This window comes from Nicotiana tomentosiformis, chromosome 1 (assembly GCF_000390325.3).
Source record: "Nicotiana tomentosiformis chromosome 1, ASM39032v3, whole genome shotgun sequence".
NCBI classification, from domain to species: domain Eukaryota; kingdom Viridiplantae; phylum Streptophyta; class Magnoliopsida; order Solanales; family Solanaceae; genus Nicotiana; species Nicotiana tomentosiformis.
Window position 1 is genome coordinate 138,745,900 of NC_090812.1, and position 6,739 is coordinate 138,752,638.

Sequence of the window (6,739 nt, forward strand, 5' to 3'; positions counted from 1 at the left end):
AATATGAGCTTATATTAATAACCAATTTTTACGAAGTGGGAAAGGTATACCTTGGATGTATTTTAAAGGGCTCGTTTAGATCCAAGTTATTCAACTATCAAAGCAAACTTTTGTTTAGTAAACCGAACCCAGATTGATTCTGCCCGCATCGCGTTTCTTTCCAAAATGTTTCAGCTACCAAATTTGCCTAAGTGATTCAATTGAAGACTTTTCAAAATCATTTTTTTGCTTAACCTGATTGAATTTTGTAAATCCTTTTATCAGAAAGCTCGTTAGAAAAATACAAATGAAACGAAAGAGAACTTTATTGATAAAATTGTTGATATATACTCAAATTTTAGAGATTATTAACCTTATAAAGTAAATAGCTAGCTTAAATATATTTACCTTTTACCTTACCAGATTTTGGTTACCCTAAGATCATTCCACTAATCAACCACAGCAAAGATAAGAATTCATAATATCAGTGTTAGTTTCATAATACAATACACAGAAATGGGCTAACAATGATAGAAATATAAAGTGGAGTGGATCTAGACTCTGTGAAGGGCTGACAAGTATTCAAGCCCATTTAAAAAATCAATCAGCAGCGGAGTTTAGTAACGGTAACACTATATGGAGAGTAGGCAGCCCAACGCAGTGATCTTGGGCCAGAGTTCACAATGAAATCCACAGGCCCAATATGTTCAGGCAAAAGAAGAAGGGAAATTAATTAGTATTTTGCACATAAAAGGTAAAAAATAGAAACATAAGAAATGAATATAACTATGATCTAAAGTAAATGAAGTAAGTCAAATTGTATCTATGATAACCCTCTAGGGATTAGTCAAAGTCAATAGACAACGGCTAGAGTGAACCACATTTTCCTTACAAGGTTTCCCTATGAACCCCTAGTACTTCAGAGTTCACAGAGGTTTCTAGAGCCCCGAGAAGTATTTCCTCTAGGGAAATATCCCTTGGCAATGAAATTATATCCTCAACGGAAGCCATATGCCACTGATCTCTAATGTCTCGTAAAGTTCGCCAAGGATTTAAGATTTTATGGTGCCAAGGTAGGCTAATATGTTGGACTGTTCAATGCATTGTGGAGTTGGTAGAAAATTAGCTGAATATGGCGATTATGCGGTCCCTTATGCGATCCCAGATCTGTTCCGCTGCTCACAGAACCATCGCAATTTAAACCAGGAGAAGCTTAATTTTGAAGGCCATTTCGCAGTCCAATGTGCGACCACAGATTCGTTTCGCAGACCTCATAGCCGTCGCATATCAGCAAGGAAAATTTTGGAAGGAGATTCTGCGGTCCAATATGCAATCGCAGAATTAGTCCACGGACTACAGAATCGGCCGCAGACTTGACCAGGCCCAATCCAGATCTGGAGCTCAACTCTGCGATACATTTTGCGGATCGCACAATGGTTCTATAGTGAAATCCGTGATCGCAGACCCAACTCAGAGGTTAAAGTTTTGAGAACTTTTACCAGACCTTCTTTTAATAAAAAATCATCGGGCGTCATCTTAGAAGGTTTCAGTTGTTAATTTAGAGAGAGGAGAGTAATCTAGAGAAAGAGTACGGAGCTCCAACATTCCTACTCATCAAATTCTTGCTCAATCTTGAAGATTCAAGGAAGCTACTCGCAAGGTCATCAACTTACCGAGTAAGACTTTGCCCCTAAGCTTTCATGCATTGTTCTTAATGGGTTTAAGTATATATATATTATTGTTATGGGGCTTGTCTGATAGTGATCGGAAGCCATAAATCCTCTTTCTCGAAATTTGGGGTGTATGAGGAGAATATGAGGTTTGGTTTTTGATTTAGGGGTGTTTCATTGGACATGCATGTATCGATAAAGGTTATATGGAGGTTGTTGAACTATCGTGGGTAGATTCTTGTTTGAAAATTTGTTGTGAGGAGAGGGAATTCCATTATAGAACCTTGTAGTCGATCTTGCACTTAGTGTTTGATGAAATGCCAATAATGGCTAAGCCTATAAATTCCTCCCTAATAATTGTTCAATTTGGTCATGTTTCTAATAATTGAAGTTGCTAAGAGTAGGGGAACGTTATAGTAATAATAATGAAAGCTCAATCGACGTATGTTGTCTAAGCCCCTTCCATAGAATCGGATTCCACGAATTCCTCATAACTTCAATTATGGTTTGATCAAGTTCCTCTTCTTATTGTTCCAAATCACGTCTATGGTTAATTTATACAAATGCTTATGATTTTAGCTCACGTTTCGATTGAAAATCATTATGCTCTCTTTTGGGAAGAAAATCCAATGTGTTTAAGACTCTTACTACTCATGTATTTAAAGTCATGATTTCCAAATATTCTTCATGTTGATGACTTATGATGATCCTTGAAAGTTAGGGAATGATAATATGAAATATGAAATGCGGCCATCGTGCCAAGAATATAGAATATCATGTATGGCCAAGAGTGACAATGGAATGAAAAGAATTATATAAAGTCTATGCGATGCATACTTTTCTTTTATATAGAAAGTGTTTTGGGGGTATCGTTATATCACCGAGGAAGGCTGGGTTATAAATGCTCAGGTCTGAAACTACACGTGTCAGTATTGGAGTTGATTATGAGGTGAATCCCCATTATATCATATTGAGATTATTCTCCTTGGTTGGGCTAAGTTGATTGCTAGGAAGGACAATGTCAACCCACAGGGCATTGTGGTGAGACGGCTTAGCCGATCGAGCAGAGATCAGACGCCATACCTCGCACATGGTGATATTATGTTTTTATGTCTACCCACATATATTGGGGTGATATGGCTTAGCCGATCGGGAAGAGATCGGACTCTATGCCACGTGCATGGTGGTGTGTCGGTACTGAGGATCTCCCAACCAAAAATATTAATGTTTACTTGAAATTTACATTGTTATAATTTGGCATTTAAATATTATTAATTTTCTTACTGTTCCATGTTTCTCTCCTGTTATGCTGGCATTCCATTCCATGAGAGTGTATTTAGCTTTACATACTAGTACTATTTCATATGTACAAACGTCCCCTTTTCAGGGATGCTGCATCTTTAATGGATGCAGATGGTTCCTCAACAGGCGTCACTAATCATTGATAGTATCATAACCTCTTCTTAGTTGATTGGTGAGCCCTACTTCATAGCAGGTCCTTGTGTTATTTTGATTCTTGTACATTGTATTTTGAGGTATAGCCAATCCTTGTCACCGACACTTCCATATTTGTACTCATGTTCATTAGAGCATCCGTAGAGATGTTGTGGGTTGTATGTTGATTGGGGAAAACAAACTAAATATGTTATAGTTGTCGGACATGTTTCCACTTTTATATTATAAACTTGTAATGTTTAGGTAAATGCAAATGAAGTTCACACCTTATCCTCTCGTTGTCTAAATTTTGATATTTATTCTCAAATTGTTCTTGGACAAGGATGGATGGTAGGCACTAAGTAGACTTACTTGATTGGGTGACTCAGTTGAGCATCAGTCCCCCTACCCATGATTGAGGTGTGACATGATGTTTGTTCCTCCATAGACGTTTGAACACAAAGACTGACTTAGAGCTTCAACCAAATAGTGTGGACAAGTAGACCCAAACAGAAACCATAAAGATACTTTTATAAACAAAGAGGGCCTAACATGATGCCTTAAATTACGTAAACAATGACAATATTTTAAGAACTCAATCAAGCAAAGACACAAGCAGTTTCAGAACAACACCAGACTTGTCAACAGAATTATTATTTTGAATATGAGGCACTCAATTAGGTAAAATGACATAAATAATAAGAATACTAAAACATGCTTCAGATTTCAAGTGTTCTTAGTAAGCTAATCACTGTTAAAGGAATATAGAACAACATCATCACATATAGTCACGGGATCTCGGAAAGTTTTTTAAGATGTTTCAAGGCTCAGAAAGCAATGTATAATCATTTTACATGTGATAACACATATTACTTCACTATTTCAAACAATTAGTCATATGAGAGTCACAAAAATAAAAGTTGTTAGCAGTACACTCCTATAGGCATACTTACTATGTTAAAGATGACTTCAAGTCTAGAATATAATTCTAAATTGTCAAAGGTACATGCCTGCGTTTTAGCGAAGATACGCATTCAAACATATACTCACTTATTAGGTTTTAACAGAGGCTTAGTGCCTCACTAAGGTTACACAAAAATACAATAATAACAAAATATCATTTACACTTAGTGAGTCTAAAGCATCGGAGACTAGAACCCTAAAGAAATTATACTAGCTTTAGGATAGTCACTTAGAGACAAACAGACACATAATCCGGGGAATAGTTCAGTGTCAAACTTCACTGAATATCAAGCAATCTAGGCTAAGTATTTTTTAGACTTAGAATTAACTTCACAAAGGTCATGCTAACAAAGAATAACAAGAGCTATCAAATAGGATAAAATGATCAGATTTTTTTATCTTAAGAAGAACCTCAAGGGATGGTATCTACAATAACACAATATTATGATAAGAAAGAGTGGCATTTGCAGTTAAAGATAACAAAAAGCTCAGATCAGCAATCGTTTAACTAACAGGCAATGCAATGTAAACTTTATCAGATTATTTGGAACTTATACCAAATAAAACCTTATAAACATAGCATTCACAAAAACAAAACAGTTGCATGATGATAAAAAGTACCATCTATAGCTAATACTAACAAGGCAAACATATGATTTCAAATCAGCAGAGATTTAGCCAAACAGAGAAACATCACACTATTAAAGCCATGAAAACATAACATACTAAGTAGATAAATCTCACCACATGATTTATATCATGTTCATACTAACAAGGTACGATAACACAACTGCTCTAATAAGATTCAACACATATTAGACTAATCAAATAGAATAACTATACATGAGAAGCCATACACAAAATTCAATCATTGAAACAATATTGAAGGAAGGCTCACTGACCTTCCTTAGGGTAGCAAACTAGGTTCTTTACTTTAGCAGTTAGGAATTTGTATCTGGAATCAAACTCAAGAATAGATTACACTCAACTAGGAGAAGATAAGAAAAGAACTGTGAGTAAGAGGATAAAGATTTTAATACTCTTTACTTCTGTATTTACTCTACTGATTCTTTGTTAGGTAAAGGCATTAAAGTCTGGTATTTATAGCCAAAAGATTGGGGCTTTAGAGTTTTAGAAACCCTCAGATTCAAAAGCGATGGGATACAAGGAACAATAATGAACACTGATGAAAAAACTCATGATGAAATCAAGGGAATAAGATAAAAAATAATGAACTACACGTTGAAGTCGTCGTACATTGGAAAAAGCTTTTACCCAGAGGTCCTTACATTTCACCTCTGGGTCATCAAATGTCATGCTAAGATCGGAGATTCTTTTGAATTCGGAGGTGCATGCAAGGCTTTAATGGAGGATTTAAATGGATGAAGGTGTGATGATGAGATTCTGTAGCTTTCATGTTTGAGGCTAGGATTTTAGAGTTTGATTTGAAAGGAGATGATGACAATGGGAATGTTTTAGGCTAGATTCTCGGCTAATAGTGATAATGGTGGTCTCATAGTGATCTCTAAGTGGACCTGCATTGATTAGTGCTAACTTCAGAGAAGTTTAAGAGAAGAGAGGATGACAGAGAGAAATGACCGAAAGAGGGAATGGGAACGGTTGGTGGATGGGTAGAAAATTTAGGGTTTGAGGGATTAGGTATTTTTAAAGTGAGAGAAGGAACGTGGGTCGTCATATGAAATGGAACGACAACTCAGGAATTTTGGTCTAAAAATAAAAGGAAAATAATAATTGGAGATAAAACGGGAGCCATTGGATTAATCCAGACCAGTGATAAATGTGATCAACGCTTCGTGTGAGTTGTGGTTATTTTGTGAGTGGCTTTGAGATGCCGACGTCGGCAAAGTGTGATTGGTGGAGGGGAATTAACATGGATTACTAAGTAGGAAAGGGTTGCTGCATAGGTTTTGGGCTTGGATGGGTCAAGGCGTTTTTTGTGCCAATTTTTGGGTTTTGAAAGAGGGAAGCTTAAAAATGGAATTAATCCCATTTAAATATTAATCCCTTTTTCATAATTAAATTAATTAAACTTCTTTAATCCCAATAAAATATAATGAAGTATAATTATCAAACTACTATATATATATATATATATATATATATTTATTGGCTAATTCATAATATCAAAATAGTGAAAGTACCATATAGCTACATATATTAAAATTAAAAAAGACTGATTGGTTAATTAATTAATATAATAGAGATGATATAACCGTAATTATAATAACTGTAATAGGCATATGATTAATACTAGTAATTATTTTAACTGCTATTATTACTTATTATATATTACATATTTTAAGAAAAAATAGGTAATTTGAATAATAACTTTAAAAATACTTTATTATGTCATTGTTCATCAAGAAGCGTAATAAGTTAATTAGAAATAGGGAGGGCCAAAATTGGTCATCAATAATTACTATGGACTTGTGGTAGACTTTCCATGATCTTGTCACGATCCAAAATCCACCAATTAGGTGTGATGGCGCCTAACACACTTGCTAGGCAAGCCGAACATAACAACACAAAACATAATAATAGAATTTAACAAAATAGTACAAGTCTAAAGCCTTCAAATATAACATAAGAACGATAAAACATGAAAAATCCCCCAAAACTGGTAAATACAGAGTCGTGAGCTCTAAAATACAAATACAAGTCTGCAAAGCTAA

At 35.1% G+C, this 6,739-nt stretch overlaps 1 long non-coding RNA gene across 1 annotated transcript; it reads right to left on the reverse strand.

Moving 5' to 3' along the window:
• Positions 1 to 353: 353 nt before the first annotated feature.
• On the reverse strand, positions 354 to 5,727 carry LOC138903518 (uncharacterized). The gene is made up of 2 exons (XR_011412705.1): positions 5,322 to 5,727; positions 354 to 644 (listed from the first exon to the last, which is right to left on the reverse strand). It is a non-coding gene; the product is annotated as an uncharacterized lncRNA (long non-coding RNA).
• Positions 5,728 to 6,739: the final 1,012 nt, after the last annotated feature.